This window comes from Physeter macrocephalus, chromosome 11 (genome assembly GCF_002837175.3).
Source record: "Physeter macrocephalus isolate SW-GA chromosome 11, ASM283717v5, whole genome shotgun sequence".
Taxonomy (NCBI): Eukaryota; Metazoa; Chordata; class Mammalia; order Artiodactyla; family Physeteridae; genus Physeter; species Physeter macrocephalus.
The window spans coordinates 109,373,981-109,393,815 of NC_041224.1; positions in this window are offsets into that span (position 1 = coordinate 109,373,981).

The following is a 19,835-nucleotide window of genomic DNA, read 5'->3' on the forward strand; positions in this document are numbered from 1 at the left end:
CATACAGATGGCCAAGAAGCACATGAAAAGATGCTCAACATCACTAATTATTAGAGCAATGCAAATCAAAACTACAATGAGGTATCACCTCACACCAGTCAGAATAGCCATCATCAAAAAATGTACAAACAATAAGTGCTGGAGAGGGTATGGAGAAAAGGGAACCCTCTTGCACTGTTGGTGGGAATGTAAATTGATACATCCATTATGGAGAAAAGTATGGAGGTTCCTTAAAAAACTAAAAATAGAATTACCATATGATCTAGCAATCCCACTACTGGGCATATATCCAGAGAAAACCATAATCCAGAAAGGCACATGCACCCCAATGTTCACTGCAGCACTATTTACAATAGCCAGGTCATGGAAGTAACCTAAATGCCCACTGACAGACGAATGGATAAAGAAGAAGTGGTACATATATACAATGGAATATTACTCAGCCATAAAAAGGAATAAAATTGGGTCATTTGTTGAGACGTGGATGGATCTAGACACTGTCATACAGAGTGAAGTAAGTCAGAAAGAGAAAAATAAATATTGTTTATTAACACATACATGTGGAACCTAGAAAAATGGTACAGACGAACCAGTTTGCGGGGCAGAAATTGAGACATAGATGTAGAGAACAAACGTATGGACCCAAGCTGGGAAAGCGGTGGGGGGTTGGGGGTGGTGGTGTGATGAAATGGGTTATTGGGAGTGACATGTATACACTGATGTGTATAAAATTGATGACTAATAAGAACCTGTTGTATAAAAAAAAAATTTTTTTTTTCTTCATGTAAAGGAATCTTGAGATCTTCAGAAGAGAACAAAATGGATGTAAAGGAGAAAATGAGTTTACTGTAGAGGGAAAGGGTTTAACTTTTGAAACAGATAGAGGAAGAATAAAGAAAGTTGTTCCAAGAATGTAGATGGTTCTTGGAATGTTGTAAACCTTTTCATAGTTTAATAAATGAACAAGCAACTCCCTCCTTTCTTTCCTTTCTCCTTTGGAAGAAGGAAATACAAAATGGCTAAGATAGATGACAATGGAATATAAAGCATAGCAAATGTCAATTAGTACCACTAGAGCCTCAGTTATTTAGGAACTTGTAGATCAGCATCAATGCCTACTTCTTGTATCAGCTGCCAGTGAACCCTCTCTGGGTCTCGGAAGTACTGAACAGGAAAGTCACAATGTAAGTGGTCCAAAGGGAAAACGAAGTAAAACAAAACTATTATTGCTGCTGCTACTAGATCTACTATTCCTACTATTCCTACCACCACTACTACTACTAATATAAATAACAATAATAAATATTTTTACTAAGGATTTCCCTTCTGAATAGGACTGGTTTATAGAAAAAGTCCTAAGAAGACTGTTCACTGGGCAGGAGACCAGTGAAACTCTGAAGGGACTTCTGAATATAAAATTCATGCTGGAAAGTAATTTAGAGCATGTGACCCAACTCCTCACTAATGCTTTCTTCCAGCTCAACTATGCTTATGAGAATAAAGATCATGTATACAATTATCAGAGTGGAACTCTCTTTTTTCATAATCTATTAAAACAAACAAACAAACTTCCAAAAGTAGAAGAATCTCTTGCAGCTGCAACAGCAACTATAGCCCACAGAATGAAAACATTTTTTGCCTTGCTACCCCAAAAAGTCAAGGCAGGCTGAGTTTTGATATTTTTCTTAAAAATGATATTCCCTCAAACAGAAATTGATCTCTCAATGCACTTTCTTGCCACTCTAATGGATACTTTCTGGGAAGCCAGACAAAGAGGTGAAATATTTTGGTGGCATTATATGAACATATTGTCATTGTCATTCATTTCTGAAATCATGTCATGATAATGATTCCTTATTAGGTATACCTTTTGTTTCAAGACCACGAAGTTCTGCCAAATTTCTGGTAGTAGGATTTATCACCTGCTACTGACAAGAAGTAGAGAGAGGTTCATAGTAGCTTGGAGGCTGGACCAGAATATCACCAGTATCTCTTACAGTTCTAAGGTTATTTGAAGTCTGTGCTTCCTATGGAAGCAGAGGACTGTGAACCTGTCATCTTGGCTCCTGAGCTAAACCCATAAAGCCTGACCCCTTGGAAGATGGTGGAATTGGGGCAAAAAAAAATAATGTTTACAGATACTCCAAGCACAGTCTGCTGCTTGTTTCTTGAAGCTCCTAAGACATCTAGATGATTTTTTTTTCCATAATAAGCATATGAAAGGTGAATTTTTGTGGCCTGGGGATTGATGTGAGTTTCATTCACTGCCTGCTTTGCTGTACTCCCTTTAAGAGTGGAGAGTGTATATGTCATCTCTAATTGGAACTCCCAGGCAGAAATGATGCCATCAGGGAACTTAAAATATGTGGCCATTTGAATCACCCTGAAGACCAACCATATTGCTATAAAGCAAATAATTTACATCTAAATAACTTATCTGAATTCACCTAATTTAAAAGTAATCTTTATTCTTTCTCAACTAATCCCCAAACTTATGGACTAGTTTGATCATATTTGTGCAATAAAATTGAAATTTTCAGATATGGTAGGTAATCAATTTTAGTCACCTCATCTGCGTTTCCAATCTCATTACAGATTGCAATTTTCAGTGCAGATTACATGATGACCCATCAGTGGCTTTGTTGTTTCTGAATTACCGATTCCTTGCCTACTGCCAGATAAGAACAAAGCCTATGCATCAGCCTGACAGCTTGCAAACAGAAAATGGGCTTGTAGGATTGGATTTAAATCCCAGGTGTAGGGGATAATTACCACATCACTCATGCAGTAACTGAAAAATGGTATTTCAACAAGAAAAATTACATTCCTTTTATAGTGCCAACAGAAATCATTATTTGAGGCTTCACACTGATTCACTGTATCATTACATGTGCACTGTACTCATTAAATGTAATGTTTGTTGCAACATAAAAAAGTTATTGTTTTAGGTACTTTGGTGGAGCAGGTAGCTTAAATTTAAGGTTTGTGGAGCCTTGATGGGGTAGAGGTCATTTGGATTCTAATATATACCGTGCAAGAGAAATGACAACCCAGACACAGAGCTTTCCAACCTGCTCCTATTACAGGAGGCGTGGATGGATAGTACGAAAGAAAATGGAGTATAAATCTTTTGTTCTAAAACCCCAGCCATTTAACCCTACAGTCTGTCTAGAGGAAGAGGACAAATAATGATTCAAATCTTCTGGACAGAGCAGTGCTGCATAGTGCGTATTTTACCATTAGCTTTGAAATCATTGAAGCTCAACATACACATTCTAAAGGATGGTAGGATGGAGACTGTATTCATTTGAAAAATCATTAAAGAAAATAGTGGCAGACATACTGGAAATGCACTCCTCACCCCTGGCGTTTGGTCCATCAGCCACAAGGCTGCAGTTGTTTCCCAATGATTGTGCAAGCAGCACAATAAAGAAAGAGAGATCGGCAGAGTCACCTGTACGTGCAGAAGGCTACGCATGGACTGCTGAGTGCAACAACCCAAGCTGTATTAATCGGAGCCCTATTTTTATGGCCAACTGGCTTTCTCATTAAGATGATCAGAATAGTACAAAAGAGGACATGCCCTCAGATTTGCTGTGTTCTTGCATGCACTCCAAGGGGAGGCACTGATGTTGGATACATAGATAGATAGATAGATAGATAGATAGATAGATAGATAGATAGATAGATAGTTACATAGATAGATAGATACATAGATACATAAATCGATACATAGATCGATACATAGATAGATAGATAGATGGAATTTTACGTGTCAGCTCACGGCTTCTTTGCCTTGAATTAATAAATTAGTATAATGAGCTTAACTGTCTTTCCATGTGTAGAGAATGAGACCTTTCGTGGAGACGCTTAAAGTACAATTATGAAGAGCTGATATGTCTTTCTAATGCTCTATTCCTCTCAGCTCTATAGTCTTTTTGTCTTGACAATCTTTTCAGAGGGGCTAAGGCCTTACCGCTGCTGAAGCAGGCTGCGTGTGTGGAAGGCATGCAAGGTTTTCTAATTTCTCTCCAACTTTAGGAAGATACTGCCAGCAAGACTTAATTTTCTGAGAGCTAGTTCCTATCCTCTTGTATTCCAAGAGAAAATACACCTAACAAACTTTAAAGTGGTATATATAGATATGCTACCTGCCCTCAAAGAGCTTATACCTCTAGTTGGAAAAGAGGGACGTGGAAATAAAAAATATATAGTAACAAAAGTTTATAAGTATCAGGGGTTCAATGAGTAACAGGGTCATGGGTCCTACAAAGGAGGCAGTGACCCCGGCTGAAGGAGGCTACATGAAGAAGGAGAGGCAGTAAGGCAAGGACAGCTCTTAAATAGACCAGGGAGGGCTGAAGGAACTCCAACAGTAAAATCTTCTTTAGTGATAAGACCACAAGGTAGTGTGCTACTCTCCTAGATGTAAGGTTTTCAAGGACAGAGACTGGTAATGTTGCTGGTACTTGTCAGGCACTCAATCACATTAATCTGAACCTTATTCATAATAAAAATAAACATTTATGTATGTGTACTTTTGATGTAAGGCATGGCGCATAGCCCTTAAGTTATCTCATTTAATTCTCATGCCAATCCTATGAGGTTATTATCACCCCATTTCAAATAGGTGGAATTTGAGACATGGAGAGGGGCAGTAATCTGCCAAGTGACAGAGCCAGGATTTGAACTGAGCATGTCTTTCTACAGAGCCTGTTCTCTTAATTGCTACCCTCTATAGTTGTAATGCTGCCTTCATAGTAGATTAGAAACCTAACATTTTAAAAATAGTCCTTTTTGTTCTCATGTACAAAGCTAACACTACCTAACCCCAGTCATTTACCAACTAAAAACCATCACAGCTACTAAGTAAACACGCACCGCGTTGATGGCCATTTTAAAATGACATGAGGATCCAATTAATAGTCATAACAACAAACATCTCAGGTGTGGGTCAAATCTTACATTTTCTTTGAAGAGCACACTCTGAGCTCCAGCTATGCACTATTTAAATTCTGTGTTGTTGGTGGCATTTCGTTCTATTTCTTGAAATGCAAAGCATAACCTATTCCACCCACTCAGAATCTCAGCAAACTTTAAGAGATAAGTCCCTTTGCAAAGATGCCTTAGAGGAATTATTTCCTCCAGGCTTATCAGGGAGAACAATGTGTATTTGGTTCTGGATCAGGTGGTCATATTAGAAAATGAATTAAAATGCAGGGTGACAAACAAGACCAAATGCAAAATTACTATTCTGTTCTGCTCCTGACAGCACTGTGGAGAATGGGATTTCTCTGTATTCGTGCCATCGGGGCCTTACGTGGCATGGTTTAATTGGGGGTCAACATGTGGTTGAACTGGAGGTTGTAAGCTGTGTTCCGAAATTAAAACTGACCAGACTTGAATGTTGTTTCCCACCTGAGTAGTCCCTGTAGTACACAGGCTAAATTTTCCACATGAAAATCCCTGCACCTTCCCAGCACCCCGTCTCTGGTCACACTTCCTCTGCAGCTCCTAATTTAGTAAGAAACCCGAGCAGCCACATTCATCTAAGAATCCCTGTGCAGGGGGGTTGATCAAACGCCTCCCCTATGTGAATAAATTGGCTGTGCCCAGAGTAAGAAAATCTGCTGTGTATTCTTAAAAGGAATGCGATCAGAGTGTGTGTGATTTACAAACTATCCAGTATTTTTATTGCGACATGAAAATAAATGGATTTGGTCCCCACTGCAACTCAGGTCTTTCTCCCAGGGATAGAGGGGTCTCCTGTTTGGCCCTGTGGCGTGCCCTTGTGAGAGCGGTGAGAAAGCAGCTGCTTACATTACCTGGAAGGACTCTCTTTAAAAGCCTCTTTTGCTCTAAAGAGCTTTGCTGCTTAATTTTGTTTTTCCTGAACATGTTACATGTCGCCCGTTGGTGCTGCCTCCTGCTGCCTCATTGTTCACTGCTGGGTTGTACGACGTTTCCACGCTTGGGAAAGGTGTTGTACAAATTGCACACGGGATATCTCCTTGTGTGGGAGTCAGGGCCAGGCCAGGAAGATCTCACAGCATTAGCAACTGGCGCTCCTCCAGCCTGGGAGGTAGGGATAGGAGTGGGGAGTGGTACTGTCCTCATGCCATGCACAAATAACTGAAATGACTAGCCTGAATCCACCTAGGAAGGAAAGGCATGCACAGAGAGAAGTCGAACAGAAATCATATGTGTGCTTTCCACCTTGCACCGCTGCAGCTTTACTCCTTTGTTAAAGTGGCAAAATGGCTTTATGTTCATGACAGGAAGATTTTCCTTGCTTCCCCCTTTCTGATCCCATGGTTAATATATGCTTCCATGGTGGTTTTTTAACTTGCCCCCCTGAAACACCATTGGGGGAAAAGGAAAAATGAAGTTTGTCCCCTCTGGGCAAGGCCAAAATGTAGCAATGGAGACAGAGAAGTTAACTGTCTGCCTGGTGTTTGCAAGTGGAGAACGCTGCCATGCACCTTCAAAGAATGTGTTCAGCTTTGAACTGTCCAGTGGTCTGAACGTGAGTAAATTGTTAAAGTTTTCATAATGAAACAGAAATCCTGTTACAGTTTTCAGAATTCTGCGGTAGCCAATCCAGACATTTTAGACATATTCACTGCTTAACCCAAGACACGAAACTTACATTTCTGTAGTATCCTCAAGTCAGATGCTCCATTAAGACTCAATCTGGAGATGATCTATGGCACATTGGACTATTTCTGAGCTTTCTCTATTCTTAAACCCAAAGGCTCCATACAATTGCTCTAGGGCTGGCTCTTTCACTTAATTAATACTTATTAATCACTTACCAGCAATAAAACTCTATGCTGGGTGCTTAGGGGAAGATGAACAGTACCTGTTTCTACTTTCAGTCAGTTTATAATCTCATAGAGGTTTTAAGCCTCCCAAACTGGCTACAATATCGATAGAAAAAGGTCTAAATTACAGACCATGGAAGACTGGGGTCATTTTTAATGGCGGTGACTAGAGGAAGATTCTTATAGGAGGTTCCTTTGAGTCAAGTCTTAATAAAAGGGTAGAAGTTTTTGAAGGGCAGAGATGAGGAAAAGAATTATAGGTGGATGGAAAAGAAAACTGGGCATCTAGGCTAGAATGTAGGCTATATGATTAGGAGTAGGGGAAGGGGGATACCAATGCTGGCTTGTATTTCATTTGATTGTTAATAGGAATAGAGGATGCTGGAGGCTGTTGCTCAGGAGAGTGCCATAAGCAAAGCAATGTTTTTAGGAAGGTACATCTGGAACTAGAAGCAGGGGGACCAGTAAAAATAATAAGGGCTCAAATGAGAGTGGGAGTATTGGAGAAGAGAAAGAGGAGACAAACATGAGCGGCATGGAAGGCTTGCTGGACTCTGTGCCAGAACACAGCCCACAGAGCCCTGAGCTGGAGTGGTTGGCCATGCCTAACAGAAAGCAGAAGGAGGATGAACCAAAAGAGGAAGGCAGAGAAAGGGCACAAAGAGAGGATTCAAATAAGTATTGAGTACGTTAAGCGACTAAAAGAACGGAGTTTTTTTTTTTTTTTTTTTTCAAATAGGACTTTGAGGTCAATAATATCAAATGCTGTAAGGTCAATGATAAGAATGATAAATAGCTATTGGAATTCAAAATCGGGAAGTCACTGTTCACTGCCAAGAGAAGAATTTCAGATTACAAACATTAAGGGGTGAGAGATGGCAGAGGAGTCTACTCACAGCTCTGTCTTGAAAATATTTTGGCCTGTAACTTGGAGAGGATGTGAGGAAAATAAGCATTAATATGTGGATAATGGCAGTGGAAAGGGGCACAATCTTTCTGGGGAGCTTTTTGGCAGTAAGAACTTGAAATGAGAATCCCCTTTGATTACAAAAGCAATTACATTTTATTTGAATTTATTTTAAGGAAACATATATTGTTGATTTAAAAAATGATCTACAGGAATGCTTATTACAAGTCTTTATATAATGGTGAAAAATCTGAAGTAACCTAAATGAATTCCGATACATCTGCCATAGAACATAGAACTATACAGCCCTATGAAGATCTGTTGTTAAAAAAAAAAAACTTATGACACAGAAAGTTTATAATTTTTGTCAGTTATTAAGTGAGTTAAACAGGTTATAAAACCTGTTATATAAGGTTATAATCAAGGTCTTATTTCATTTTTGAATGTAATTCTACATACTGTAAACATACCATATATATATAAATGTATATACATTTACGTGTAATACACATACACACACGTATACAAATATATATATATATATATATATGATATAGCCAGATATTTTTGTTTGCCTCATCAAACCCACTTTATACACATCCCTACCTTATTTTCTGCCCCTGCTCTGATATATTTGGACAGCCTTGGTAGGCTCCCTTGTGCTACGTAGGGTTAGGACAATGGGAGACTAAGGCAGGAGACTGGAGGTGGGAGGGAAAGGAGTGAAGGTTTGCATATGTAATTCACCAACTCCATCTCAGTGTTGTTACCTTGGTCTCTTTGCATTCCTCAAAGTACTCAGCTCCTATCCATGTTGGGTTTTTCTCTCCAAGTTTCTCTGCTCCTGAGTTCCAGTACTACTGTTTTCCCTCACTCCTTCAGGCTCAGGGCTGATAAAAGATAGGTAATAGACATGATGCACTACCCCTTATGGTTCCCCTACATCCTGCCCACACTTTTTTTAATTTTTTTTTTGTGGTATGCAGGCTTCTCACTGCCGTGGCCTCTCCTGTTGCGGAGCACAGGCTCCGGACGCGCAGGCTCAGCGGCCATGGCTCACGGGCCCAGCCACTCTGCGGCTTGTGAGATCTTCGCGGACCGGGGCACGAACCCATATGCCCTGCATCGGCAGGCGGACTCCCAACCACTGCGCCACCAGGGAAGCCCTGTCCACACTTTAAAATTACCTCTTTATTGAACTCTTTGATTTAGTCCAACTTGAGTTTGCCTAATTTAAGTGGCACCCTGAATGATCTGTGACATCAATCTTTATACAAAGTATTTCTTCTACTTGGAAAATTCCAGGTTTGCCTGGACAAGTTTAATTCATTTAGTCTGGTTTGTGCTGTTAGAAGTTTATACAATTTTAGGGGCCTTCTTTAAGAAAAATAATACAAATTTATAAATATAAATCTATATATAAAAGTAATAGTTACTTAGAATGAGAAAATAAATGATAACATACTATACATTTAAAACACTACATTACAAAGTTTCCCAAATCGGAAAAAATAGGATAATATTTTTATTAATCAGCCTTCTGACACAGCTCTGTAATATGATTTTTCCAACATTTGTTGCTCACATATTCTTTGTTTCTTTATATGACAACAATTTTGTAATCTTGTTTTCAGTAGAGAAAATACAAAGATAAGTTGATCTTTCCTCCAGTATGGATGACAAATATTGTGATAGTTTAGAAAAGTTCATTAAGCTTCACAACATGCTAAGATCATGTCATTTTTTAAGAATGCTAAATTTGGGAAAACCTCTCTCTAACATCATTCATATACATATACGTGTGTGTGTGCACGTGCACGTGCATGTGTGTTTTCTAAGATTTTAAGGCATTATTGAGTGCATTCCTGGCAGGAGAGAACTTTCATTTTGACCCCTCATCAATGAGATCAAATCCTCTTTTATTTATAATTTTATATATCAAGTGACTGGAAGGACTTTCCACAGGTTACGTTCTGGTTCTGCACATTTTAAATCTCATTTCTCTTCCTCCATCCACATTCTTGTAGTGTCAGATGCTGTAGGAAATATTCATATAAAGATACGAACTCTGACCCTGCACCTCTGTGTTCCAACACTGACTGAGTTGAAACAGTGTATCAGAGGAGTATCCTGAAAGGTACAGTCTACCTCCAGATGGCTAGCAATAACTTATCTACACATGGAATGACTGCAAACCACAGCAATGTATCCCACTAACCCAAACTGTTTCCAAGTCAACTTTCTCCTAATCATATTCTATAAAACCCTGTGGCTTCTCCAAGGCCACCTGAGCCAAGAGGAAGTATGTTGGAGGGGATGTTGGGGTAAAGAAAGAAAGAAAAATGATCTTAAGTATCAATGGTTAAAATATATTGTACAAAACACAAGACCATAAGAACACAGTGGAAGGGACCCAAACAAGTGCAAGGCCCTGGAGTGTAAGCTCTAGCAGTAAATCCACTTTGGGTTTATTCAAATTACCTCAGCTTAGAAGCTCTCCTTGTGTCTCCTGTCCCCCAGACCTAACAGCATTAGTCCCCCATCTCTTCTTCTGTATTCTCATAAATTCTCGAAGATTCTTCTTTATAAATACTTTCTCATTATAGTATAATTTATGGTTTAAAAACCATTTGTAAGCTCTTGATTTTGTCTCAGTTAATAAAGATGTAGAACCTGGCAACTGATGAAACTTACACCTTTGTGTAGATGTTCAAGAAATGTTTTCTCTTGAATTAATAAACTAATTAAAAATATGTGATGAGATAAATAAGAGTCAAAAAAAAATCCCACAAAGCAGATACAAGAATTTGAAGCATGGTTATAGAATGGAAGGAGTCAACTAAAAGAGGATAAAACAAATCTTAAAGAAACAGAGCAATGATGCAGTGGAGAAGAGAAAATTGGGTAAGCTCTCAAACGATGCCTTGATCCATCTCTGAAAGAGAAGGTGGGTAAATCATAGCTGAAACGAGGGGATATAACTGAGATTTAAAGTGCAAGAGACCAACCAGTTTGAAAAAACACTGATAGAAGTATATGATGAAATCAAAGAGGAGTAAACAATAGATGGTGACAGAGGACCCAAAGTTGTGTTATAACTAGCTCAGAATCTTTAATTTTTAAAATAATTCTGCCCTCTGCAAAAATCCATTTCAACAATCCAGCCACTAATGTTAGAGAGAGATTATCAAAATGTTTCAATGGAGAATTCATCCTCCTGAGCCATTACCAGTAGAACCAAAGCTCTCCATCAAATGTCTTGACAGCATTATGTGGACCAAACAAAATATATATGCAGACTCAATCCTGCCCACAGGCAACCAGCATGTAACCTTTATTTCAGTGCCACTCAACATCTATAAAAATTATGAAAAAGGACTGTTCCTTCCCCAGCACCTCAAATGAACTGCATTACAAATCCACAGGTGGAGCCACAGAAAGCTGGGGAATTGTGTTATTGTGAGAAGTGTATTAAACATGTTAATTTGTTTATGTCAGAGTGATATATTCATTATTCTAAAACTAACATGATTAGTCCTCAGTAATGGTGACATGTGTCAATAGAGGGGATGCCAAATTAAGATTTGATGGGTTAAAAGAAAAACAATTAAGAATGTAGTCAATTGATCTGATTTGCACAGGGTCTCTGACCAATAAAGATGGAAAGCAAAGGGTTTTCATGATAAAGCAAGTTCCCATTTCACCACTTTGTAGCCTGCCACTAATATAGAGCTCTATCCTATCACACTGGATTCTCTCTCCAATTACAAATCCCTTGACTGATAGACACCACCACTCTGCTAGCGGAATGCATCATGCCTCAGCCTGCAGGGAAAAGAGATTTGATTTCATTGTTACACTTATTAGAGAACTAACTCCATTTAACAGCATTATGAACAGAAACTAAGTGCTAAGTGTGTATAGATGACTCCGCTAGGCTTTATAAAACAGTCATAGACTAATAGCTTCAAACAAATTCTTCAAAACAGATGTGTAATCCAGGATTCAAAACAGATATGGAGTTTCATCATTAGTGATAAATTTGGTTCGTAAACCTTGTTTCCCCAGAGTCACAAGAAGATGCTTAAGGAGAATAGAAGGGGGAGATTTTACATAAGATGTACCATGAAATGCTTCCTTTTCATAGGGTATTAAATCTCATGCCCAACTAATATAGACTCCTCTCATCTTTTCATGAAGGTGGGAAAACAATGGAATTGCCCACTATGAGGTGGGGACTCTTATTGAGCTTCAGTCTAACTATGCTAAAAAACTTGGGCTTCCCTGGTGGCGCAGCGGTTGGGAGTCCGCCTGCCGATGATGCAGGGGACGCGGGTTCGTGCCCCGGTCCGGGAGGATCCCACGTGCCGCAGAGCAGCTGGGCCCGTGAGCCATGGCCGCTGGGCCTGCGCGTCTGGAGCCTGTGCTCCGCAAGGGGAGAGGCCACAGCGGTGAGAGGCCCGCGTACAGAAAGAAAAAAAAAAAAAAAAAAAAAAAAAAAACTTAGGATGAAGATATTCCTAAATTCTCAAGGGAAACTGGTTCTGTGTCTAAGTGACCTTTTCTTGACATGTCTCTCTTAGTGTTTAACCTAAACCTCCTACTGTTTCAGTTTAATCCCATTTATCCTGGTTCATTCCCCAGTGGCCACACTGGCTAAAGGTAATGTTACCTCTGGGAGTGAAACTGCAGTCCTGGATAGGAAGGTTTATCAAGGTTGCTAGTGAAGGAGTGAAGAAAAGAAAATGCCTCGGGTGGTCACAAATGGTTCAAAATCCAATGTAAGTGGCATGACACATTCAGTATTTATGATAAATGATCTAAACAAATAAAAACTCTAAATGTTTCAGTGGGTGTGAATAGGGGAATGAGGAAATAGAAGTGAGAGACTATTTACTATATATCAGAACACTTTACAATGATTCTCTGAAAATTTCCTATAATTTCTTCTTAAATTTTATTTATTTATTTATATTTGGCTGTGTTGGGTCTTTGTTGCTGCGCACGGGCTTTCTTTACTTGCAGCGAGCGGGGGCTGTTCCTTGTTACGGTGCACGGTCTTCTCATTGCGGTGGCTTCTCTTGTTGTGGAGCACGGGCTCTAGGCCCGTGAGCTTTAGTAGTTATGGCTCACAGACTCGGTAGTTGTGGCTCGTGGGCTCTAGAGCGCAGGCTCAGTAGTTGCGGCGCACAGGCTTAGTTGCTCGTGGCATATGGGATCTTCCTGGACCAGGGCTCGAACCCATGTCCCCTGCATTGGCAGGCAGATTCTTAACCACTGCACCACCAGGGAAGTTTAATAATTGCTTCTTAAATTGATAGTTTTTAAGTTCATGGAAAGGACCTTTGAGATGTAAGAGCTTATGAATTCACGGAGAATAATTTAAGCATGATGAATTAATTTCCTTATGCATAGAGTTGCTAGACCAATGGACTAGAGAGATTAAGGATTATTCCCGGGTCTCTGGGCTCCCTACTACTTGGTGGATAATTGTGGGCTGGTGAAGACTGAAGGAAGAACAGGTTAGGAGGAAAGAGAATAAATTAAATTTGAGATATCATGAGATATCCATGTAGAGCTATTAGGTAGGCAATCGGATACCAAAATGTGGAGATCTGGAGACAACAAGCTTGGGCTGGAGAAATATATTTGGAAAAAGATGGATGGAAATGCAGGAGGAAAAAGTAAATGGAGAGGTAGGAGAAAAACTTGGATCAGGTGGTGTCTTAGCAATCAGAGGAGAAATGTTTCAAGAAAGTGATGGTAGTGACTATATTGAGTGCTGCCAAAGAGTTGAGTAAGATGAGGAAAGAAATGTTTCCATTAGGTTTGATGATGTGCTATTATTCTACTGACATGCCATGGAAAAATACCTTAACCGTAATTTTTCTTTTTCTTATTTGTAACTTCAGTTTCTCAGCTGTTATGGGCAATGACTACAAATGTAGTTTTGTTAAAATGAATACTTGGCTCTTTTCTGTTGCAAAATATCCCCTGCTGGCCAGAGGAAAATTCACACCTTAGTTATTTGGGGACTCTCCAAGGATGCTGACATTATCTATAAAGCAGTATTGGCCATTCCTTGCTACCAGTAGGGATGGAAACCCACCACACCTGCTGCCAATGAAACACGATAGTGGTGCACAACACTGGAGACCTGATGGCTGCGGGGACACTTTTGTGAATATAGAGGCAGATCCATCCCCCTGTTGTATTCAGTTGAGGATATGCCACAATAAAGTTGCTTGGACACTAAAGTATGTGGAATGTAGTGAGGCAGCCCTATCAGCTCACACGCACTTAGTCCTATCCTCAGAGAACACAACTGTCTCCAGGATGGCTGGATTTAGCACGAGCTTGTCCATTGCTATAGCTGGCAAACTATTCCTCTATGCACCACCATCTAGCTTCCCCCTTTCTTTTGGGAAGTTCCACCTCACGGACTTGTCATTGTCCTTCTAGCTATCTGGCTTCTTTCACTGCCCTCCCAGTGCATCAGATACATGTGAATATAGCAGGAAGCTCAATGGACTCTTCAGTTTCTTTGCAAATTAATGGCTAGAAATGGGGAGGGTGGAGCCTGTACAATTTCATTGGCATAAGAACTCTATCCCTCACCCATTTATTGGCATAAGAACTTTATCCCTCACCCATGTGCATGTTACATACATGCACATCACTTCTATGAAGTTTGAAAGAATTCTCATAGAATCTATTTAAAATAAAAATAAGCCTCAGAGAGGTTAAATAACTTGTCCAAAGGCACACAGCACATGAGTGGACAAGGTAAAACTTAAATCTAGACCTAACTGACTTCAAGGCTGTAGTCTTTTTTAAGAACAGCTTTATTGAGGTACAGGTGTCATGAAATACACTGCACATATTTACTGTGTAAATTTTGATAAAATTCAAACATATATACCCATGAAACTATCACAATTAAGAAAATGAACATACATGTCACCAACAAACATTTCTTCATGACTCTTTGTAATACTTCCCTTCTGCCTCTCCCTGACACCCTAATCCCAGGCAACCACTCATCTATTTTCTGTCAGTATAGATTAATTTGCATCTTCTAGGATTTTATATAAATGATTACTTATAGCATGGACTTTTTTCTCTCAATGTTTTTCACTCAGCATAATTATTTTGAGGTTCATTCAGAGCATTCCGTGCATTATAGTTTGTTTTTATATATTGCTGACTAGTATTCCATTTCATGGATATGCGAAATTTTACTTATTCATTCACCAGCTGATGGATGTTTGAATTGTTTCCAGTTTGGGGTCATCACAAATAAAGCCACTCTGAATATTCATGTGCAATGTGCAGTCTTTGTATGAAGATATGCTTTCATTTCTCTTGGGCAATACTGTGAGTGCATGTTTAATTTTTTAAGAAACTTCAAAACTGTTTTTCAAAGTGGTTGCTACCATTTTCCATTCAGTTTGAGTGTATGAGAATTCCAGTTCCTCCAGATCCTCACCAAGACTTGGTATAATAAGTATTTTAATTTTAACTATTTTAACAGTTTTGTTGAGGTATCTCATTATGGTTTTAATTTGTGTTTCCCTAGTGACTACTGATGGTGAGCATCTTTTTTTGTGTGTTTACTTGCTATCGGTGTATCTTTGGAGAAGTGTCAGTTCTTTTGTCCACTTTTTGTTGGGATGTTTCTTTTATCATTATTAGATTTTGTATTCTGAATACAATTTCTTTTAATCAGATATTTAATTTACTGACATTTTCTACCAGTCTGTGCCTTCATTTTTCATTTTTTAAATGGTGTCTTTTAAATATTTTCATTTTCCTAACAATGTCTTTCAAAGAATAGGAATTGTTAATTTTGATGAAGTCCTATTTATAGATGTTTTGTTTGTTTCATGGATATTTTTTGTCTAACCAATGAAATTAGCCTAACTCAAGGTCACAAAAATTTTCTCCCATGTGTTCTTCTAGAGGTTTTACAGTTTTAGGTTTTACATTTAGGTATATGAGCCATTTGGAATAATTTTTGTTTCTAGTTTAAGGTATGGATTGATGCTCATTTGTTTTGCTTATGAGTATTCTTTAGTTCCAGCACAGTTTGTTAAAAGATTATCCCTACTCCATTGAATTTGCCTTTAGTGTTGTTTATATCTATCTATCTATCTATCTATCTATCTATCTATCTATCTAATCTATCACCTATCTATCTATCTATCCATGTCTATACTGGACATTTTATTCTATTCCTTTGGTCTATTTGCCTATATTTAAGCCAGTTCTACACTGTCTTGATGATTAGCGTTTTATTAAGTTTTGAATTCAGGTATTGTTAGCCTTTCGATTTTGTTTTTTATTTTAAGTCGTTTGGGCAAATCAACATCTTTTGCATTTCCATAGGACTTTATAGAATCAGTTCATCACTTTCCTCAAAAAAAAAAACAACTGCTGGGATTTTGATTGTGATGCTGTTGAATCTATAGATCAATTTAAGGAGAACTGACATCTCAACAATATTGAGCCTTCCAACCCTAAAGGTGGTTATCTTTCCATGTAAGTTCTTTTTTTTTTTTTTCTGCGGTACGCGGGCCTCTCACTGCTGTGGCCTCTCCCGTTGCGGAGCACAGGCTCCGGACGCGCAGGCTCAGCGGCCATGGCTCACGGGCCCAGCCGCTCTGTGGCATGTGGGATCTTCCCGGACCGCGGCATGAACCCGTGTCCCCTGCATCGGCAGGCGGACTCTCAACCACTGCGCCACCAGGGAAGCCCTCTGTGTAAGTTTATTTTAATTTCATTAAGTAATGTTTTACAGTTTTTAGTTTAGAGGTTTTTACATATCTTTTGTCAAATTTATCCTTAAGTTTCTAATATTTTTGGATGTTATTATAAATGGTATTTTAAATTATAATTTCCTTTTGTTTGTTGTTAGCATATAGAAAATACAACTGGTATGCTTGATCTTATATCCTGCAACCTTGCCAAGATCACTTATTAGTTCTAGTGTCTTTTTAGATATTCTGTATGTTTTCTACAAAGATGACAATGTTGTCTGTGAATGGAGTTTCACTTCTTCCTTTTCAATTAGATGCCTACTATGTCTTTTCTTGCTTTCTTGCATCAGCTAATCTTGTACTCCTACTCCTTCATTTATTCATTCAACAAATATTTTTTGATTGCCTATTATGGATCAGCCATGGTTATAAGTGAGATGAATTCAGTGTGAATGAGACAAGGGGGGTGGGTACATGTTGTCATGGAGTTTACAACAAGCATTCAGTTGTTTAAGAAAACAGATGTATTTAAACATGAGTGCTAATATTGGTAAGGAATAGCTAATGAAAATAGGAATATTTAGCCTAAAAAATAACAGACAAAGGGAAAATAATTATGCTGTCAAATATTCAAGGGATTATTCAGCAGAAAGAGGTTTTTTTCCTGTATAATTCCAGAGGACTTAACTAGGATTAGTGGTGGAAAGTTGAGGAGAGAAATTTAAGCATTTGTTGCCACAAAAAAATATTTGATATTGAAACAAACTGCCTCATAATAATCTTGCTATGAAAAGTTTATCAAGAGGCTGGATAATCTTTCATTAGGTATACAATAAATAGGCATCATACTCAGGTAGAAGACATAGTTAAAGGATTACCAGAGTGGTTACCAATTTGGATGATCTGAAATTCTTTATTTACAAAGATGAATGGGACAAGGTCTTTGCTTGTATTCTGCTTACAATCTCCTCAGAAAGAAAAATAGATTTATGATACAGATAACTAACGCAATTCTAAATATGGTTCAAGATACCAAATGAAGATATTTACACAAAGTGGGACACAATTAATGGCTATATAAATGGGACAAATCATATATTCAACAAGAATTGTTCAGACATTTTTTGTCAATCAAATTAACATATATAAATGTAATTTTATTATTTTTTCCACACATTCCAGCTTCTCTTCAAAATTCCTATCTGCCTCATCTTGAGTGTCCCTTCCTCTCCTTTAGATAGTTTCTAATTCCTAACTCCTCCTTCAGTGTTGGTCTTAAATCCCAAGAACATCCTTCTGAAGATCCCCTCAAAACTCTAGTCTTCTGTGGTCATTCCCTTTCCTCATTGATTGTTTACACTTCAGTTAGATCATCAGGAAAGAAAATAAGTCTTACATCTCTAAGTATGTCTGATCCCTAGAATAATATTCACAACATGCACTCAATAAATGGGAGCTAATATTATTATAACGACCATAATGCATAAAAGAGATCAGGGAGAAAAGACTATCATGATAACTTCAGGTGGCATAGTTAGAAAATGTTCTTTAGAGGAGGTGGAATTTTACCTCCTACTTCTCTCCTGATTCACTGATACATTTAGTCACTTAATAAATATTCACTGATGACTTCTAAGTCACATCCTGTCAAAGACTGAGGATACAAAAAAGAACAAGGCAGACATGGCTCCCCGACTCAGGAACTTACATTCTTATTATAGAAATAAGTAAAAAGACAAATACACAGATAAATAAAGGATTTACAAATGATTAAGGAAACAAACTAGAGACTAATTTTATGTAGCATGGTTAGGAACAGATTTTCTGAGGAACTGACAGGCTGGAACATGATAAAACGGACATGCAGACAGTGTTGGGAGCAGGGCAGTTGGGGTACATTTAGACAGAGGAAAGAGCTTCTGCAAAACTTGTCATGCGAGAAAGACCTTAGCTTTTACCAGGAATGAACAGAAGGTCATGTGCCTACAGCCTGGTGGGGAAAGGGGAGGTGTGGATGAGATGATCTCGGAGAGGTAGATGGGCCCGGGTTGTGTGAGGCTTTGAAGGCTATGGGGAGGAGTTCAGATTTCCTTTTAAGCATAAGGGAAGATGTTACAGGACTTTAAGCAGGAAAGTGACTTGACCTGGCAGTTTACATTTTTTGAGAACATTGGTTGCTCTGTGGGAAATGGATTGACAAGAGTATGGAGTTAGAAGGCAGTTAGCAGTAACGCAGAGAAGAAATGATACTTTCTTGAACACGGTTGAGGTAGCAGAATTGGAGAGAAGTCAATAATCTTCCATTTTGCAACCTGATGTCGACGACTTAAGCAGCCCTTTGAGCTTTAAGAATATCAGAATTCTGCTCTTCTAGACTCAAATCCAGGCAGGAAGGAATGCTATATTTTTTTGCCTAGGAAATACATTGTTCTCTATTTGGATGCTGTTTTATTTATGGTGGCTTGGAAGAGGGCTGCTGATGAATGAGGTTTATGGATGCCTCAGGTCTCCATCAGCCAAGCACTGACGACACCTCAGATGACCCTCCCCAGTACAGCTATCTGCTGCACTGGCAGCAATGCGACCTGCTCCTCTGCAATGTCGAGGAGCTCTAACTGTTACAGCAAGGGTCCCCAACCTCCGGGCCATGGACTGCTACCTGTCTGTGGCCTGTTAGGAACCAGACTGCACAGCAGGAGGTGAGCGGCAGGTGAGCAAGGGAAGCTTCGTCTGTATTTACAGCCGCTCCCCATCGCTCACATTACTGCCTGAGCTCCGCCTCCTGTCAGATCACCAGCAGTATTAGATTCTCATCGGAGCATGAACCCTACTGTGAACTGCGCAGGCGAGGGATCTAGGTTGCATGCTCCTTATGAGAATCTAATGTCTGATGTTCGGAGGTGGAGCTGAGGCAGTGATGCTAGTGCTGGGGAGTGGCTGCAAATACAGATTATCATTAGCAGACAGGTTTGACTGCACAGAGACCATAATAAATCAACTGCTTGCAGAGTAATATCAAAACCCTATCAGTGAATGGCAAGTGACAATTAAGTTGCATCTGGTGGCAGACTTTAGAGTAGCAAGTGAGTTGATGTACTTCAATTGTACAGCTGCATCTGGTGGCAGGCTTTAAGTCAGAATCCGACACTTATTTCTGTCTGCGCATGGCCCACCCATTATTTTATTTACCACTTCCATCCGTGCCTCTTTCCCTCACTGCGCACTTGTCTCAGTCATGGTTTTCGTAAGCCTACAAGCTAACCCTAGCCAAAATGAGTAAAAAACAAACGTCACTGGAGAGCTTCTTTGAAAATGGAGAAAGACCCAATGATGAGAGAGCAGAGG